This window comes from Martes martes, assembly GCF_963455335.1.
Source record: "Martes martes genome assembly, contig: scaffold_127, whole genome shotgun sequence".
In the NCBI taxonomy this organism is placed as follows: Eukaryota; Metazoa; Chordata; class Mammalia; order Carnivora; family Mustelidae; genus Martes; species Martes martes.
In genome coordinates, this window is record NW_027666546.1 from 141,452 (window position 1) to 163,058 (window position 21,607).

Consider the following 21,607-nt stretch of genomic DNA (forward strand, 5'->3'; position numbering starts at 1 on the left):
CAGAAGAACACTTTGAATGTGTTGTCAGTGTCTCAGTTTTCTTTCTTATCATTTTGGCCTTGATATTGAAGCTGACCAAAAATAGGTGAATAAAATAATATCCTCATAACACTCTGCAGAGCAATTGCAATACATCTTCCAGAGAATTAGACAATAGAGACATAGACAAGATATGAGAAAGCCATCTTCTTATACTAACTGGAATGGTAGTTAGTCAGAATACTTAATGTACCTCTACTGCTGTATACAAGTAAATTTCCAAATTTCAATAGTTTAATACAAAAGTGTATTTTTTCCTCATGTTGGGCAGTTCACCTCCAAGTAATAATTGATGGATAATGTTGTCCTGGGTTTCTTTCAATGGTTTCTCCCATCCTATAACTCTGGAAATTTCACATAGGGCTCCCAGAACTAACATGGGTCTCCTAAGACAACCCAACATGGATTGTCTCCATCCCAAGCAGTGAGAAAGAAAGAAGTTCACAGGGAACCTTGTGCAGAGGCTTTTATGGGCCAAGTCTGGAAAGGTTGCATATTACTTCTGTGTCCATTCCTTTGGCAAAAAGGTTATCATCACAAGGCCATGTCTAACTCCAAGTAATGTGGTCAAAGTCTATCCTTTCAAGAATCACTATTATAGTTTATTACTAGAAATGTAGTCTAACTGTCATTAGGAAAAGGAAACAGGCATATTAGACAATGCTATAATCCATTGATTAAAAAAAAAGAATAAGAAAAACTTAGCCAATTCTCATTTTGCAGATTACATATGTATAAATTTGCCTACTTAGTAAAATTTGCATGTAACCCCAAGATCAGAATTTCTAATGCTTTCACAGTCATTTGTGGGCATGCATATAGCAGCAAAAAACTTGAGTCACCCAACTTTGCACATCACCAGCTGAGGCTAAATAAGGTGATGCTCTGCCTTCTTGTTTCAGCCCTCCTGTTATAAACAACTGTCCTTTCTATAGTCTGGTTAGTACCAAAGTTTTTTCATTTAGCTGTTTCACATGGTCCTGAAGCATAGTTCTGAAGTGCTGTTTAGTGTTCTAAGCATAAGAAGGATACCTTGAGGAGAAAATATATGTGTTAGGTAAGCTTTGTTTAGGCACGAGTTACAGTGCTATTGGCCATGAGTTCAATGTTAATGAGTCAACAATATGTACTAAATGAGATATCTTTAAACAGAAACTCACAAAAAACACGATTTTGTATTTATTGGTTGACAAAAATTTTACCAGAGGCTCACTAAAATTAACCCTGTATTTCTCATAGGAGCAGTGGTTCAGTATTTGCTAGTTCAATCTTGAATTCATGTTCATGGGACTTTATTTAACTTAAGTGCCATGAATAACAAGAATTAGCTGTGTGTGTTTTTGTGTGTGTGTGTTTATAATTTTAACTTTTTTCCCCACTCATATTTTTTTGGTTTACATATTGTGTCAGCCACTGCCTGTTACCTATCTCAAAAGGCATTCCCCTTGATTCCATGGTTTTATATACTAACTAGACCCTGATTTTGTTCAGGTATCAGGCAGAGTAACTTGATCTCAGTTAAAGTTAGCCCAGAACTGAGGATAGATTTTACTTAACACGCAGTTCTAGCTGGTAAAATATAAGAAGTCTATTTTGCACTGTCTCCCATTTTCTCCTACCTCCCATTGGTATTAGGAAGTGATACTTTGAGCTGTCCCCCATCTTGCAATCATGAGATGAGGTCCAAGAGAGCTCCCCAAATGTTAGCTTAATTAAGCTTCTAGATCAATGATAGCAACTGTATATCTCCAGACTTGGTATTTGTGTAGAAAGTAAATCCCTAGGGACGCCTGGATGGCTCAGTTGGTTAAGCGGCTGCCTTCGGCTCGGGTCATGATCCCAGGGTCCTGGGATTGAGTCCCACATTGGGCTCCTTGCTCAGCAGGGAGCCTGCTTCTTCCTCTGCCTCTGCCTGCCTCTCTGTCTGCCTGTGCTCACTCTCTCTGACAAATAAATAAATAAAATCTTAAAAAAAAAAAAAAAGAAAGTAAGTGCCTATTTTTTAAATTATCATACATTTCTTTTCTTACCTACAAAAGTGCCTATGGTCAAAAGTATTGCTATTTATTCACATAATATTTAATCTATTCAACAAATGCTTGCTAAATGTTTACCATATGTAAGCACTATTAAAATAGTGGACACTCAGCAATGAACAAAACAAATGAATTCATGACCGCATAGATAGGAAAAGATGAAAAAATGGATGAATCTATTTCATATGTTTATTGGCCATTTCTGTATCTTCTTTGCAAACATCTCCACTCAGAACATTTGCCCATTTTAATTGGGTTTCTGTCTTTTTTAAATTATTGAGTAAGACTTGTTATATATTCCAAATAGATATCCCTTACCAAATACACAATTTGCAAATTTCTTCTTTTACTCTGGGGTTGTCTTTTCATTTTCTAGAATGAAATCCTTAGAATAAAATGTTGAATAGAAGTGGGGAGAGCTGACATTCTTGTCTTGTTCTTCATCTTAAGGAGAAGCATTTAGTTTTTACCCTTCAGTATGATATTAGTTATAGGTTTTTATTTTTCCACATTCGTAACTGATATTAAGGTCAGTAGTTTATAAAAGTATGATATTTATAGTGATGTAAAGGTCAGTAGTTATCTTATGTTGTCTTTGATTCGATTTCATATCAAGATAAGAGCAGCCTCAAAGAATGAGTTGGAAAGTATTACTCCTCTTTTTAATTTTGGAAGAACTTGTGAAATTTTCATATTAATTTTTCTTTAAATGTTCGGTAGAATTCACCAGTGATCTCATCTAGACCTGGGTTATATTTTAATAGTATAATAGATTTTTATAGTATTAAATCAATCTCTTTACTTGTTCTAGATCTATTTATGGAAATTTCCCTTTCTTCTGCAGTCAGTTTAGTACTTTAGGTTTTTAGGAATTTGTCCCTTTCACCTAAGTCATCTGATTTGTTGGCATATAACTAGTCATAGTAATTCCTGATAATCTTTTTTATTTCTGAAGCATCAGTGGCAATGTCCCTTCTTTGATACCTAATTTTATAATTTGAGTCTGGTCTTTTTCCTTGGTCAGTTTTGCTAAAGTTTTTCAATTTTGTTTTGTTTATCTTTTCAAAGAACCTATTTTGATTTTGTTGATTTTACTATCTCTTTATTCTGAATTTATTTATTTCCACAATTTTTCTTGTTTCCTTCCTTATTTTTTAGAAAAGAGTATTAATATTTACTGGTAACATTTAAGTAGAAGTATATATTAAAATGAAGTTTAAAAAATTTTTTTTAAATTTAATTATATTTTTTCTGTGTTCCAAGATTCATTGTCTATGCACCACACCCAGTGCTCCATGCAATACGTGCCCTCCTCCACCACCAGGCTCACCCAATCCCCTCACCCCCCTCCCATCCAAAGCCCTCAGTTTGTTTCTCAGAGTCCACGGTCTCTCATGGTTCATCTCCCCCTCCAATTTCCCTTAACTCCTCCTAACTCCTAACTTCCACCTCCTCCGCCTAACTTCTCCTCTCCTTCTCCCAATGTCCTCCGTGTTATTCCTTAAGCTCCACAAGTAAGTGAAATCATATGATAATTGACTCTCTCTGCTTGACTTATTTCAGTCTCATAAAATTTAATAATTTTTTTCTTTATTTTTAATTTTTATTATCAAAGTATGGTTGGCATTCAATGTTACATTAATTTCAGGTATGCAACATAGTGATTCAATAATTATGTACACTACTCAGTGCTCATCAAGACAAGTATAGTCACCATCTGTCACCATACAACATATTACAATATTATTGATTGATTATATTCTCTACAGTCTTTGTTTTAAAGTCTATTTTGTCTTATATAAACATTGTTACCCTGCTTTGTTGTTGCTTACATTGGTATGGAATATCTCTTACAGCCCTTCAATTTCAGTTTGTATGTGTCCTTAGGTCTGAAGTGAGTCTCTGATACGCAGCATAGAGATTGGTCTTGTTTTGTTATCCATTAAGTCACCCTATGTCTTTTGACTAGAGCACTTAGTCCACTTACAATTAAAGTAATTATTGATAAGTATACCCTTATCTTATTGTCATTTTGTTCATTGTTTATGGTTGTTTATGCAGTTCTCTGTTCTTTTCATTTTATCTTGCTCTCTTCTTTTGTGATTTGAGAGCTTCCTTTAGTGTTATGCTTAGATTCCTTTCTCTTTATTCGTTGTGTTTCTATTATAGGTTTTTGATTTGTGGATACCATGTGGTGTTTTTATAATATCCTATGTGTATAACTGTCTATATTAAATTGATACTTACTTAAGCTTGAACACATTCTAAAAGCATTAACTTTTTACTCCCCTCTTCATGTTTTATGTATATGATTCAAATTTTACATCTTTTTATTTGTATATCCCTTGACTAATTTTTATAGGTATAATTGATTTTATTAGTTTTGTGTTTTATCTTCCATACTGACTTTATAAGTGATTAATATACTACCTTTACTGTATGTTTTCTTTTACCAGTGAAATTTTTTCCTTTCATAATTTTCTTATTTCTAGTGATGTCATTTTCTTTTCACTACTGTATGGTGACTAACATAACACAATTAAAAAAATAAAGAATTTCTACTAACATTTCTACTAAGGCTGCCATAGTAAATTCCTTTACCTTCAGTTTGTCTGAGAATTTCTTTATCTCTCCTTCTATTCTGAATGATAATCTTGCTGTGTAGAATATTTGTGGTCAAAGGCTTTTATCCTTGCAGCACTTGGAATATATTCACAGGCCTCCTTTCTGGCCTGCAAAATTTCTGCTCAAAAATTAGCTTATAGCTTTATGGGTTTTCCCTTGTATGTAACTGTTTGCCCTTCTCTATTATTAATTTTTGCCATTTTAATTATGCACTTGCTGTGGACCTCTTTGGGCTCATTTTGTTTGGCATGCTGTGATTCTTGGACCTGGATTTCTGTTTCCTTCCCCCAGATTAAGGAAGTTTTTAGCTATTATTTCTTCAAATACGTTTTCTGCCCCTTGTCTCTCTCTTCTCCTTCTGGGATCCCTATAATGCAAAAGTTATTCATTTGATGTTGCCGAGGTTTCTTAACCTATTCTCCTTGTTTATTATTTCTTTTTTCTATTGCTGTGTGGCTTGGTTGCTTTGCATTACCTTGTCTTCCAGATCACTGATCCATTCTTCTGCATCTTCTTTTTTTTTTTTTTTAAGATTTTATTTATTTATTTGACAGAGAGAGAGATCACAAGAAGACAGAGAGAAAGGGGGAAGCAGGCTCCCCACTGAGTGGAGAGCCCAATGAGGGGCTCAATCCCAGGACCCTGAGACCATGACCTGAGCTGAAGGCAGAGGCTTAACCCACTGATCCACCCAGGCACCCCTCTTCTGCATCTTCTAATCTACTATTGATTCCTTCTAGTGTATTTTTTATTTCAGTTATTATATTCTTCAACTCTGACTGGTTCTTTTTAATATTTCCTGTCTCTTTATAGAAGTTCTCACTGAACTTGTCCACTCTTTTATTAAAAGTGACATGTATTTTTATAATCATTACTTTGAATTCTTTTTCAAATATATTGCTTATCTACATTTCATTTAATTCTTTTTCTGTGACTTTACTGGTTCATTTAGGACATATTCCTCTGTGTCCTCATTTTGTCTAACTATCCATGATTGTGTCTTTGTATTAGGTAGGTCAGATATGTCTCCTGGTCATGAAAGCAGTGACCTTCTATAAAAGAGTTACTGTGATGCCCTGTAGTGCATTGAATCCTGGACCCTAGAACTAGGCACTCCAGGCACTGCTTTGGGTCCACTGATGCGTGGGCCAGGCACTGTGCCTAGCTATCTGTTGTTAGCCTCTGTGACAGCTGCAGGCCCACCAAATGTCAGGGCTTTGAGAAGCCAGCTAAAAGTTCCAGCTGCAAGAACTCTGGGCATGCTGGTGTGTGGAGTTATCTCCTCTCCTCTTCAGGGCAAGTCACTTTGGAGGGATAATGGTCCTGACCAGGGCTGCCTGCTTGGTGTGGAAAGGCAGGAGCCACTTTGGAGGTTGCCTGCTGTGGCAGGTGGATTGGGTGGGGAGGATCTGCTGAGGAATACCAGAGTGGGGCATGCCATGCTAGCAAGGTTGATGGAGAATGTTAGAATTGGTGCCCACAAGTGTCCTGTTATCTAAGCTGGGAGAAGGGAAAAAAAATGGTACCTACCAGCACTTTTGTTCCTGGTGAAATCTTGCCCCTCTAGCATACATTCTAAGACTAATTAATAAATCGCTTTAACCCCAGGTTCTTCTTTTTATTTAAAATTTTTTTAGTTTTTAATTTTTTTAGTTCCAGTATAATTAATGTACAGTGTTTTATTAGTTTCAAGTGTACAATATACTGATTTGACAGTTGTATACATTACTTAGTGCTCATCACAATAAGAGCACTCTTAATCCCCTTCACCTATTTCAGCCATAATCCCACTAACCTTACCTCTAGTAACCACCAGTTTGTTCACTATATACCCCAGGTACTTTTCAAACTGCTTCTTCTGTGCTGTGTCTAGGCAGAGTCATTTAGTGTGCTGGCCCTCTAAAGGCAGAGATTTGATTTCCTATCCCCCTCCAACTCTCCCAGAGTTAAGGCCTGCTGATTTTTAAAGCTCCCACAGTTAAACACCACTGAGAAAAGCTGAGAAAAGAAAAGAAGAGAAAGCATATATTTATAGTTTGTTATGTTGACCTTTTATTTACCATTAGTTCCTATGAATTCAAGTTACCATCTGGTGTTTTTTCCTTACTTCAATAAAGTTTTGGTCCCACCTACCTCCTTTTTGCTGTTATTGTCAATAATTGCATTTCTCTATGTTACAGACTCAACAGTATACATATTCATTTATAAAGTTCCTTTTCAAATTAGTTTTTGTATTAGTTTTTATTACTTTTATAGCTACTTTATTACCTTTACCAGCACTCTTTATTCTTTCATATGAAATCAAATTACCACCTGGAGTACTTTCTTTCAGCTGGAAGAAATTCCTTTAGTTTTGTGTGTGTGTCTGTGTGTGTAGGATAGATCTGCTAACATTGAATTCTTTCAGTTTTTGTTTATATGGAAATGTCTTTATTTTATTTTCACTTTTGAAAGATCATTTTGCTGGATATAAAATTCTTTGTTGACATTTTTTCTTTCTGCTCATGTTAAGAAGCCATCTTTCATTCATATTGAGGCTCCCTTGTACAGATTACCTCTCTTTTCTGGTGCTGCTTCAAGATTTCCTCTTTGTCATTATACAGTTTGATTATGATGTGTTTACATGTGGATCTTTTTCTTTTTATCCTACTTAAATTTCATTGAATTTCTTGGGTATGTAAATTAATATTTTTCAATAAATTTGGAAAGTTTTCAACTATAATTTCCTTGATTATTCTGCTCCATTCTCTCACTCCTTTCTTTCTGGTACCCTCATTATACATATGTTGATGGGCTTAATGGTGTCCCATATTTATCAAAAGCTCTATGCATTTTTCTTCATTCTTCTTTCTGTTCTTCACACTGCATAATATCTATTAATCTTTCTTCAAATTCACAAATTCTTTCACATTCCAATTCAAATCTTCTTTTTGGATCTCTCAGGAATTTCTCCTAATGCTTCTTGTACTTCTGGCTTTAGTCTTTCTGTTTGGTTCTTTTGTAGAAGTTACACCTTTTATTGATATTCTTTATTTAATAAAAACCTTTACTTCTTTGAGGATGGTTTCCTTTGGTTCTTTAAAAATAGTTATAGTGGTTGTCTTGAAGTCCTTGTTATGTTTAACATCTTGGTCCTCTCATAGGATATTTCTCTTGTCTGCTTTTTTCCTGTGTAGGGATCATACTTTCTTGTTGCTTTTAATGTCTCAATTTTCATTGAAATGTCTACTTTTTCATTGAAAGTGGACATTTTAGGTAGTATATTGTAGCAATTCAGACATGATTTCTCTCCATCTTCTACAGGGCTTCTTTATGTTGTTGTTTTTTCATTTACTTGTTTAGGGACTTGGCCAAGCAATTTCAGTGATGTCTATTTACCCTGCAGTGTGAAACTTCTGCTGACACTTTGCAGAGGGTACTGCCTTGAGCATATGCACAGTCACTCTGAGATGACAGTGACTTTGGAGGGTTCTCTTTGACTATCTCCTTCCTTGCTTTATTTTTAAGCTGTCTGTGTCATATGATATCACACTCAGCTATTTGGTTCCACTCATTTCAGGAAGATTGTTCTATTTTTTTTTTTCCAAGAATTTTCCAGGGCATAAATTCCTCCATTATTAGATTCAATTATAATTGAGGAAGGCTAGTTTTTGAAACCAGTGTGAGGGTTTTTCCTGACCCAGGAAGTTTCTTAGCTGTCTCTTTTCCTTCTTCCTTTTGGTAAACTAGCTAGCTTAAGGTTTAGTTTCTTGCTTTTATAGAACTGTTCATCCCCTCTTAACTGCTTACCATCAAAATCCCCATTGTTTTCAAGCGTTCTCAGACTTGAACTCCCTCATACTCTGCTTTAAGTAAAGCTAGTTCTTTTGGGTTCAGAGCTCACTGTTGTCATGGGCTGCCTCTCCCATTAGGTGAAATCTCTGACTCACTGCTCCAATTATTTTTTGTGGTAGTATATTAGTTTCCTAGGGTTGTCATAACAAAATACCATAAACTTGGAGAACAACAGAAATTTATTGTCTCATAGTTCTGAAGATCAGAAGTCTGAAATCAAGGTGTCATTAGGGTCTGTGAAGATTTTGGGAAGGATCTGTTCCAGGCCTCTCTCCTAGCTTCTGGTTGTTTCTTGGCTTGTGGCAGCATAATTCTAATCTTTATATGGTAGTCACTCTGTTGCTTATGTGTCTGTCTCTTCATATGTCATTTCTTATAAAAACGCAAGTGATATTGGATTAGGGAACACCCTAATGATCTCATCTTAACTTAAATATGTGTGCAAAAACCATATTTTCAAATAAGGTCACATTCACAGATACCAGAGGTTGGGACTTCAACATATCTTTTCAGGGGGATGCAAAACCTACAAAGCAAGAGAACTTAGAGAATGCAGTCTGTAGAGATCAGCATCTTAGGGCACAAAGAAACAAGAGAAAGGTGGAGAATGGACCTGGTGGAGGAGGAGAGTGATTGATGCAAATGGACACTAACCAGTGTAAACCTTTTCCTAGAGGTAGCAGCCTTGGAACCTGAAAATTAGAGTCCAAAGGTAATAATTTGGCTGTATTCCTTCAACACTGTATGGAACATAGGTCACCATGATAAGTGTCCTCAAATTTCCCTTTTCCTTGGCAGTGTTACTTCTCTAGTGGAAGTATATCATAGTCCATTGTCACAAGCCATTATAATCACTAAATAAAAGCTCATTTATTTCGTGATATATTGATTTATTTTCCTTCTCCTAAACTCATGCTCTTCAAACTGATTATAATTTGCCTTTTCATACAGTGTTTCCATAAGAAAAGGATATACTAACTACCTTATTAGGATGTTCTGGTCTAAGAAATTGTTATTCCTATTATAAACTGGCATTTTGTGTGCTGATCTATTTAAAACACAGCAACTTCTTTCAAGATATGTCTCCAAAGGCAAAGGAAACAAAAGCGAAAATGAATTTTTGGGACTTCATCAAGATCAAAAGCTTCTGTACAGCTAAGGAATCAGTCAACAAAACAAAGAGGTAACTCATGGAATGGGAGAAGATATTCGCAAATGACAGTACAGACAAAAGGCTGATATCCAGGATCTATAAAGAACCCCTCAAACTCAACACACAAAAAACAGATAATCATGTCGAAAAATGAGCAGAAGACATGAACAGACACTTCTCCAATGAAGACATACAAATGGCTAACAGACACATGAAAAAATGTTCATCATCACTGGCCATCAGGGAGATTCAAATCAAACCACATTGAGATGCCACCTTACATCAGTTAGAATGGCCAAAATTAGCAAGACAGGAAACAACGTGTGTTGGAGAGGATGTGGAGAAAGGGGAACCCTCTTACACTGTTGGTGGGAATGCAAGTTGGTGCAGCCACTTTGGAGAACAGTGTGGAGATTCCTCAAGAAATTAAAAATAGAGCTTCCCTAGGACCCTGCAATTGCACTACTGGGTATTTACCCCAAAGATACAGATGTAGTGAAAAGAAGCGCCATCTGTACCCCAATGTTTATAGCAGCAATGGCCACGGTCACCAAACTGTGGAAAGAACCAAGATGCCCTTCAATGGATGAATGGATAAGGAAGATGTGGTCCATATACACTATGGAGTATTATGCCTCCATCAGAAAAGATGAATACCCAACTTTTGTAGCAACATGGACGGGACTGGAAGAGATTATGCTGAGTAAAATAAGTCAAACAGAGAGAGTCAATTATCATGGTTTCACTTATTTGTGGAGCATAAAAAATAACACGGAGGACATGGGGAGATGGATAGGAGACAGGAGTTGGGGGACATTGGAGGGGCAGATGAACCATGAGAGACTATGGACTCTGAAAAACAATCTGAGGGTTTTGAAGGGGCAGTGGGTGGGAGGTTGGGTGAGCCTGGTGGTGGGTATTATGGAGGGCACATACGGCATGGAACACTGGGTGTGGTACATAAACAATGAATTCTGGTACACTGAAAAGAAATTTTTTAAAAAGCTATACATAAAAAAAATATATTGATTCATCGGGATGAGAAAAGTTAAGGATGGTATTGGCTCTTTAATCAAAGTTTTACCCTACAGGTTACTGCCAGAGGGGCTAACTAGTTTAGCAAAATGATACTTCTACCTCTTACAATTATTATAATAATTAGTTATTGCATGAGTACTTACTAAAGAACTTAGTAAAGAAGTTTATTGAGTACTCACTATGTGCAATGGAATACGAGGCTTGCTTATTCAATTCTCATAATAATCCTTTAATATATCCCCATTCTACAACTAAGAAAACTAAAGCAAAGAACAACTTCAGTGTCCCCCAGTTAGTAAGTTGTAAACTGAGATTTGAGCTCTGGTGTTTGTGGTGCCAGACTTATACTATTTCCTTTATAATATGCTGCCTTTCAACTATTGATCTCATAGACCAATGACCAATGGTTTGTTCATGATAATTCAATTAAATGGTCTCTAGTTAATGGCTAATAATATTTTGTATTTTGATAGCCATTGTGGGGGAATATAAAAGAATTTATCAAAAATAACTTTGCTTCTGGAAGCTTGTAATCTAATTTTTAAAGGAATTAAATAATAATGTGGCAGTACATAATTAAGTCCCAGAATAACATTTTTTTAAGATTATTTATTTATTTGACAGAGAGAGAGAGAGAGAGATCACAAACAGGCAGAGAGGCAGGCAGAGAGAAGGGGGGGGAAGCAGGTCCCCTGCTGAGCAGAGAGCCCGATGCGGGGCTTGATCCCAGGACCCCGAGATCATGACCTGAGCCAAGGGCAGAGGCCTAACCCACTGAGCTACCCAGGCGCCCCCCAGAATAACATTTCTGAGTTATAAATGCTGCTAGATATCAAGAAGCAGTATGGACTTTATATAGAATAGATGGTTTCATGGAGATTGAATAAGTTATACAGAGTGATGTTTTAGGCAAAAGATCTACCATTAGTACACATATTTGGTTCAGAATGAGGATAGCATATTTAGGGATAGAGAGAAGACAGTTGTGTATAGAAGAGAAGGTTAGTGGAACAAGACAAAATATTGGCAATGAGTCCTCAGAAAAGACCACAGACCTCAAACATCTGATTAATGTGTCTGAACTTGGTTTTTCAGGCTTTGTAGAAGTATGGAAGAGTATTATGCAATAGTGATTTAAAAAAAAAAGATGATTTGCTGAAAATAATTCTGTCAAAGCTATGTGGAAAGCCAGAGGTCAAATATAGGGGTTTGTTTCTTTCATTCAGGGATGCTAGCCAAAGGTTATCAGTATGCATTCCCTAGCTAGGTCAGTGCTATAGATCTTGAGAGCAGCAGCACTTGCCACAGACAGCCTTTATGCTTCTTCTTAGGAGATGGAAATATTCTGATGCTGGCCATTTTCTGATCTATGACACTAACCTGTGTAAGCTATAATGAGAGTGGTGGCATTTACAGATGAACGTGTTCAAGGATTCTACCGCTTTTAAGCAAGCAGCTTAGTGAGTTTTGGCATAGCCTTGTTGTGAAGAGCCAAGCTCTCTTTAGTACTGAAAGCAATTTGGAGGAAAGGTGCTATACAAATTGGATTGATGCTATTTATGACTGCTTTGGTTTTCTTTTAAGTGTCTGGAATGTCTTCTCAGAGATTACTAACTTGAGGGCTCAAAGGGCATGCCCAAAAGACCTTCCCACAACTGGCAGCTCTATCAACATCCAGTTGTGAAAAATAGAACAGGATTCTGTCACTATTAGGAGAGCTCATGCTATTTATATCACATAAAAAGGTGGCCCAAAGTTATCACTCATACAGCCTTGGTAAATTCATCACAACAGGTGGTTTTCCTCAACTGCTGATGAAATGTCTCCTTTGGTGACACTAAAAAGCAACGGATAAAGTTCAAACTCTTAAACTTGTATTCAGTGTCCTTCACAATGCTTTTCTTGCATTTTACTACTTACCTACAAGAATCCCTGCTCTGCTAAAACAGCCCTACTCACTGTTGCCCCAAATTTTATTTTCTCACCATTTAGAGATGATTCCCCAATCTAGAATATTTTCCTTGCTTTCCTCCTTACCTCTCCTATCCTTCTATTTAAATTCTGCATATCCTTTAAGTGGCAGTATAAATTCTGGTCCTCCTTGAGGACAGCTTCATAGAGATTGTGGGCAGTCCATTGTTTATTCCTATGAGGGTTTTCTCAATATAGGTCCCTTTTTACATGTGGATCCCAGGTTCCCCTGAAGAATGTGTGTAAGTGTGTAAAGTTTATGATTATTATTAAGGTAGCTCATCATGAATTGCTGGTGTGGTAGTGGGGAGTAATCCTAGGTTAGGCTAGCCAACCAAGATTCTCAAACTAAACTTTTATGATTTTTCTCCTGGTCATAGAAAAACAAGCTTCTCCAAGTAAACATAACTTTTCCACAAGTGCCTAGTCTTTCTGGAAAGCTGCAGGGAGCTAACAATGTGTTCCTGTTTTACTGCCTGGTATTATAGTTTTTGCCAGGTAGTATAATCTGTCTATCACAATGTCTGTGCCAGCATCATAATTACTATTATAGTACTCTTCCTTGTGATCCAGATTTCTTTCAGCAGGAGTGGAAGATACTCCCACTGTCACTGAGAATGATAAGCATGGGCAACATATGCTGACATAAGGCCAGTAAAAACTAGAAACTTCCATCAGTCGTTGAATTCATCAGTAATGACTTAAATACATATTCAACTTTCTTTTATTTCCTGTTTCTCCCCTCACACCCTTTCTTTAGGCTTACCCAACACTTTGGCTATAATGACTCAGAATTGCACTATGCACAAAAAATGGGATGCTGCCATTTTAATGAATGCTTCGGGGTGAAACAAGTTTGGCATGTAAGTGTTTTTCCACCTGATGTTGTAACTGGTTTATAGAAGATGCTGAAATTCTTATAGTCTTCTCCCTATGGCCTACAGAGATAACAAATCCAATGCCTTAATGAATGAAACATAACTACCTAGAAGACCTTTGGCTTTTCATTTGGCTTTTCAAAGCCAAATGCTGTATGGTCCCATTTTTACCAACTAATAAGCTAAAATATAGATACAACACTTTCCTTTTTTTATTTTCTTAAAAATTTTATTCTGTCTTGTAACAATATGTGATAAGGATGGTGGAAACACATGTACATTTGACTCTAAACCACCAGGGAGGTTTGGTACTTTGTTTTGGAAAAGACTCATCAAACAATCACCACCAATTCATCATGTGCTAAGAAGCATCAGCCTGGTAATAGGAAAACACTTGAATAGGTTAGACTATACATAAATATTTGTAGCCTGCTAGGGTGTTTTCCCAATTGTAAAAATGTTAGAGAAAATATGAATAAAATGTGCACCATTTGCTTAGAGAAGGAATTCTTTATATTCTATGCCAATGTCTCTTTCTTCTTTTACTTTCCTTCTTTTTTTTGTATGTACTAGGAATTAAAAATATTTGGTGTAGCCTTAGGTAGAATATGATCCTGTGACAAAATCTAATTGTGAATTTGTCTAGCTTCTAATCTGTTTTAACTGTTTTCTTTACCTCTGTGCTCAATTGGCTCCTGGGTAAAGAATCTCGCTTGTTACCACCCACCTTTTTGATTGGTATTGACTAAATCATAATATGGGTCCTCCTGGGGGATCTTCTGTTGAGTAAAGTTATTTCCTTTACTGGATCCTTCCCAGTATGGTGTCTGTAAAACATTCTGAATTTTTTGGTTGTTATCAAAACAGTCTCCTAAGCCCACGGTCTGGGTTCTGATTTGGATTGGAGAGTTGCAGTTTCATAAGGATCAAATGAATGTGCATTTCTGGAAGGAAGGAACATTTTTTGTGGTCATGGCAAATGCCACCGGACATCACCAGTTTTAGACCTAAGGGCATCTTAGAAAAATGTGATATTTTTCCATATTTTAGCTTCTTGCTTTTTGAAGCTAGGTTCCTTGATCCAGTGACATATTCTTATATGATCCATTTTTTTTTCTCAGTGTGATTATAGATATACTTGGTCATACTTCAACCCCTAATATATGGGAGTTCCCTGAGTCAAATGCATATACTGAATCTGGCCTATGTAGTTGTTGAAAATGAGAAATTGGATACAGATGTATACAGTCTCTGCTCAGCTTCAGGCACTACTCTCAAAGTAAAGAAGGGGACAAGAGAAGATATGCATAAAGACAATTCACCAAGAATCAGGGTGCATCTTTTTTACTGTGTCTGGTTTAATGAATCTCAGGATTTTCTTGAAAGAGATAAATGTAAATTGTGAAGGAAAGCGTTGATGATTTAGTGGTAGAATAAGGAGAAAGGTATAAAGATAAATGAAGATGTAGATTAATTTGGTGGTAGATTAGGAAACTTTGGTAGAAGATAGACATTTCTAAGAACGTCTTTTTGTATTACTTATTTTGAAATAATTTCAAACTGGGAGAAAAATTACAATACAACAACAACAAAAAAACCCTTCCATATTCTCTCATACAAGTTCTCCAAATATTAACATTCTACCACATTTGTTGTCTCTCTTTTTAATCCTCCAGTGTGTATTTCAAAAAACAAGAATACTCTCCTACGTTACTAAATACCAACATCAAAAGAAGTCAATAGTCATACAACACTGTTATCCAACCCACAGACCCTATTTGGCTTTCACCAACTGTACCAGTTGTATCTCTTGTTCCTTTCTGGTCTAGCACCAATTCAGTTCATAAGCTACATTCAGTTGTCATACCTTTTTAGGCTCTTCAACCCAGAACAGTTCTTTAGTGTTTCCCTGGTTTTCATGATCTTGACTTTTTTTTTTTAAGATTTTATTTATTTGAGAGAGAGAACGGAGAGAGATAGAGAGCACTAGCAGGAGGGAAGGACAGAGGGAGAGAAAGGGAGATCCAGACTCCCTATGAGCAGGGAACCCAACACAGGGTTCAATCCCAGGACCCCGGGATCACCACCTGAGCTGAAGGCAGATGCTTAACCAACTGAGACACCCAGGTGCCCCTGACTTTTAAAATAGTAAGGACTTTCATTGTGAAGGGTGCAGCTCAACCTGGGCCATCTGATGCTTCCTTGGGATCAGTATGCTTCCTTGGGATCAGTATCAGGTCCTATTTTCTTGGCAGAAATACTACAGAAGTAAGGCTGTTCCCTTCTCTGTGTGTGACATTAGGGGTATACATAGTTCCTACCCATCCCTCACCAGACAGGTTATTGCCTGCCAATTTGCTCCTCCATAAAGTCACCATTTCCCCCCTTGGTAATTCACCCAAATATTTGGGGTGGAGAAGCGTTTTAAGTTTATGTTAATATCCTTTTCTAAAGCAAAGATCCATCTAGAAACCTTAATATTAACTCAAGAATCTCTTCTGAATAAACCACCACTATGTTGTCAAATCTGTATTTATTATCTGGCATCCTATAGTAAGGTATTCCTTTGTGTTAGTCTGGCTTCTTCAGAGAAATAGAGCTGCTATAGACTGAATATTTGTATCCCTCCAAAATTCATATCTTAGAACCCTAATCCCCAGTGTGACAGTATTTGGAAGTGGGGCCTTAAGGAGGTAATTATAGTTATATTAGGTTGTAAGGGTAGGGCCCTCATGATGGTATTAGTGCCCTTTTAAAAAGAGGAGACATGGGATCTCTCTTTCTCTCTCTCTCTCTCTCTCTCTCTCTAACTCTCTCTCACTCTCTCTCTGTGCACACACCAAGGAAGGGCATGTGAGGACTTTATCAGGAAAAGAACCCTAACCATGAGCCCAACCATACCAGCATCCTTATCTCAGACTCCTATCCTCCAGAACATTTGTTATTTAAGCAACCCAATCTATGGTGTTCTGTTACAGCAAATAACAGATTAAGACAAGAATAAATACATATAAAAAGTCTTGTTACAAGGAATTGACTCATGTGGCTATGAAGGCTGAGAAATCTGCTAATCTGTAGCTAGCAATCTGGATACGCAGAGAAGCCAATGGTATATATAGTTCCTGTTGGAGACTAAAGGCCTGGGAACCAGGAGAGCTAATGGTATAAGGTCCAGTCTGAGTTCATTAGTCAGTCCTGCCTGGATTGGGTTGTTATAGTTTTCCATTGACTGTGAATTCACAGGTAATGGTTGTACTAATAAATGCCCTAAACGGTCTTGCATGTTCCAGGCATACTCTTCCTTACCTCTGTTGTGGACTAAGAGTCCAATTTTTTTTTGGTAATCAGGATCAGTCACCCCAAATAGGACAGTAACTGCTTATTCTTTGCCAGTCGATTCAAAATGAGAAAGCCCAAAGGGGCTAGATGACAGTCTTAACTTCCAGTTCAATGGAATCATTGTTGTGTCCCCTAGTAGAAGTATCTGTCCCTTTGGAACTAAGACCTCTAGGCATTTAGTCTCTACTAAGGCCACTAATAGGCCAAGAGCTGTTTCTCAAAAAGAGAGGGGTTATCTGTGGAGAATGGCAGAACTTTTTTCCCAAATCCTTAGGTCCTATACTGCATTTCATCTACTGGGACCTGTCTAAGGCTCCAAACAGTGTCTTTGTCTGCCACTAACACTTTAAGCACTGGATTTGCAGGATCATAAGGCTCCAAGGCAGAGTAGCTTGCATTTCAGCCTGACCTGTTTTAGAACCTTCTCTTGTTCTGGGCCTCAATCAAAATGCAGCTTTTTGGGTCACTCAGTAAATGGGCTGAAGTAAAACACCCAAATGAGGAATATGTTGCCTCCAAAATCTAGAGGCACACTAAGAATTTTGCCTCTTTTTTGGTTGTAGGAGGAGCTAGTTGCAACAACCTATCCTTCAATTTAGAAAGAGTATCTTGACATATCCTATACCACTAGACTCCTAGAAATTTCATTGAGGTAGAGATCCCTGAATTTTTGTTGGATTTATGTCCCATTCTCTGTTACACAAATGTTTTACCAATAAATCTAAAGCAGCTGCCACCTCTTGATGACTAGATCCATTTAGCCTAAGGTGTAACAGACCAGTGTGATATCTTGTTGAAGGGAAAGGCAATCAAGATCCCTGTAAACTGAATTATGATACAAGGCTGGAGAGTTGATAAATCCTTTAGGTAGGACAGTGAAGATGTATTGCTGGCCTTGCCAGTTGAAAGCAAACTTCTTCTAGTGGTCTTTATTGACTTAAAAGGGGGGGAAAAAGCATTTGCATATATGAGGTAAAAAGGAATAAATCAATTTGTTCAAGCAATGAAACCACATCATATACAACAGCTGCAACCGGAGTTACCACCTGGTTAAACTTAACAGTAATCTACGGTCATCGTGCAAGATCCATTCTATTTCTTCACAGACCAAATAGGTGAATTGAATAAAGATGTGGTGGGAATCACCACCACTGCATCTTTCAAGGTCTTGATATTGGCACTAATTTCTGCAATCCCTCCATGAATGTGGTATTGCTTTTAGTTTACTGTTTTCCTAAGTGGAAGCAGTTCTAGAGACTTTCCTTGGCCTTTCCCACAATAATAGCCCTAACTCCACAGGTCAGGGATATAACGTGGGCATCCTGCTAGTGGTTGAGTGTGTCTGTTCCAATTACATATTCTGGGACTGGGAAATTAACCACAGGATGGGTTTGAGAACCCACAGAGCATACTGTGAGATAGACTTAAGTTAATATTCCATTGATCATTTGATCTCTATAAACCCCTACACTGACTGGTGGTCTACAATGACGCTTATGTCTCCTGGAATTCATGTCAGTTCAGAGCCAGTGTCCAATAGTCCAGAAAGGTGTTATTATTTATTTTACCCCAGTGAGTTATCCTGATAAAAAGCTATAGGTCCCTTTGGAGAGGGATCAGAGAAGTATTAGCAGTAAAAATTTTTGTCAAGCCTTCCCCTTCATTCAGGTATTAGTCGGTAAACAGGCTGAAATCTGGGAATTGATTGAGGGGCTATGACTCTCTGTTTTTACATTCAGGTTAAACTTTTGTTCACTTGACCTAGAATTTTTCTGCTTATACAAATCAAGTAAAACTTAGTAGTCATCGTCGTTGTTTTTTTAAATATCGATTCCACTTTTAGGAATGCCACAAATAGTCAATGCATAGATTTATGTAAGTCAGACTATTCTAATTGCTGCTTTGTTTCTGTCACCCATTACCATAACCATGCCAACCTTGCCTTTGGTGATTAAGTGCCACTACTTGGCCCCTGCCTCCCTGAAACTCAGTTACTCTCGTTGCATTTTGATTTCTCAATTCAGTGACAAGTTCCCATGGTAAGGCCTAACCTATAGAGAAGAACTATCATAGAGTTTTTCAAGGATGCCAGGATTCTCCTTACCAGTTTATTTCTCACAGTAATGGTGAAAGGCAAGCCTTTTTTTTTTTTTAAACCTTCCCAGTGTAAGTCTCAAATGACAAAAGTCCTCTAACATTCCAATCTTTCCATGCCTTTGAATCCTTCTCCATTAAACCAAGGCAGGTCTGGCATTTCTAATTTGTTTTCTATAGGCCACCTTTTAGTCCATGTTTCAGCCAACCAAACAAACAAATCATGAGAGTCCTTCCTAATTCCCCCATCTACAACATTAAATGCAGAATCTCTGCTTGGTGAGATTTTATCAATAACTTTAGCCTGATCCAAATTTATGTTCCTTCCACCATCCCACACCCTCAATATTGTTTTACACACATACTCCACAGATTTCTGTCTGTATAAATTGGGAAACTTAAGTAGTTCTTTTGGAATATAGTATACTTTCTCATGAGTTATACTTCATACCTCACCTTTAGGGCCCTGCTGCAATAAGTCTAGTTTATAGCCCCTTTTTGTGCCTAGTGCAAGCATGGTTCATAATCCCAAGAAGCATCTGAAGCATGTATCAGTTCCAAAGCATTAGATACTGGATAAATTGACTGATGTCTTTGCTTCACATCCAGCTACTGGTCCCCATAAACTGAGAGATTATCTCCCTCTCATCACTTTCCTAAAGAACATGCCTAACAAGAGATAAAATGAAGAAGATCTTCATGCAATATTTTATTAAGTTTGATGGCAAGGTCCAAACTGATATAACATACCCTGCTGGTTTTATGCATGTCATCAGCATTGACAAGACTGGGGAGAATTTCTGTCTGATCTATGCCGCCATTGGATTACAACTGAGGAGGCCAAGTATAAGTTGTGCAGTGTGAGAAAGATCTTTGCGGGGACAAAAGGAATTCACCTGGTGACTCATGATGCTTGCACCATCTACTATCCTGATCCCCTCATCAAAGTGAATGACACCATTTAAATTGATATGAAGACTGGAAAGATTACTGATTTCATCAAGTTTGATACTGGTAATCTGTATATGGTGACTGGAGGTGTTAATGTGGGAAGAATTGGTGTGATCATCAACAGAGAGACACCCCGGTTCTTTTGATATATTTCACGTGAGAGATGCCAGTGGCAACAGCTTTGCCATCCAACTCTCCAAAATTTTTATTATTGGCAAAGGCAACAAACCATGGATTTCTCTTCCCTGTGGAAAGGGTATCTGCCTTACCATTGCTGAAGAGAGAGACAAGAGACTGGCAGCCAAACAGAGCAGTGGGTAAAATGATCCCTAGGTGATGTGATTGGAAGTCTTCATACTTATTTAAAGGTCATACAGCACAATAAAAAAAAATGAGTCTAGTTGTAGGTCAAAAAACAAAGAGGGTTTGTGGGAGTGGGTCATGGGAGAATCAGCACTGTTTTGCATGGCAGCTACATCAAAGAAGGCCATTACAGTTTCCTCAGACAACGCAGGGTTAATCCTCTCAGAACATTGTGAGGGTGGAGTGGGTGGAGAAGCTGCTGCCATGACTAGTTGTGGGGAAGCCACTACTACTGGGGTGGTGAGGCTATTTCTCCTGATTGTGGTAAGTCTATTTCCACTGGGAGTAAGGCGCTTATTTCTACTTAAGGGGATAAAGAGGCTTCTTTCACTGCCAAAGAAGATTCATCAGAATTTAGGGGCTCAGTGTCCTGAGCTTCATCAGTCTTCCCACACATCTTTATTCAAACTTACAAGATCCCATTCTTTCCCCCATCAATGTCCCCACCTTAACATTCAACACCCTATGAAAATGGGTGTTCAAATTGTAGTGTAATTGAGCCAGATGCAGGATGAGATTATGTGTTTGATTTTCAGCAATCTCAGTCCTGTAACTATTGGAGATAGGGATCTCTTTTCAGGGCACCCAAAGAAGCTTTAAGGTTTTTATGCTTGAGCTGAGAATTTGAATCCCTGAGTTCAACCTTTCCTTTCACTATTTTGTCCAGCTAATCGGGAGCAACCAGAAATCTCAATATATTTCTCAGTTTTCCAGAAATGTTCTGAAGTATCATATGCACAGTTTTTCAGGCCCATGCTTCTTATAAATGGTTGATTAGGAGACCAGTAGTATCTTGGATTATCAGTGCCATCTTTACTTCTGGAAATAGAGTCATTAGCATCTCTAAATTTAATCAGGTTAGAGATGCAATTCTGGAAAGCCTAGAATCAACCCAGAAAAACCATCCTTAAAATTCTGTTCTAGTCTGGGTTCTCCAGAGAAACAGAACCCAATAGAATGCAAGACACACACACACACACACACACACACACACACACACACAGATATAAAGAGATCATGTTATGTTATAGATGCTAAGAAGTCCCAGAGTCTGCTTTAGGTAAGCTTGGACACTCGGGAGAGCTCATAGTATAATTTTGGCCTGAATCTAATTGCTAATGGTGTAAGTTCTAGTCCAAGTCCTTTTTCTTTTTCTAATCAGGCCTCCAGTGGATTGAATAAAGCCCATCCACTTTAGGTAGAGCAATCTGCTGTCCTCAGTCTACCACTTCAAATATAAAGTTCATCCAGAAATGTCCTCACAGACATACCCAGAATAATGGTTG

At 37.6% G+C, this 21,607-nt stretch overlaps 1 pseudogene across 1 annotated transcript; it reads left to right on the plus strand.

The window, feature by feature from the left end:
- The first annotated feature begins 19,522 nt into the window (after window positions 1-19,522).
- Window positions 19,523-20,279, plus strand: LOC308337945 (small ribosomal subunit protein eS4-like; annotated as a pseudogene). The gene has a single exon. The product of its transcript is annotated as a small ribosomal subunit protein eS4-like (transcript).
- Window positions 20,280-21,607: the final 1,328 nt, after the last annotated feature.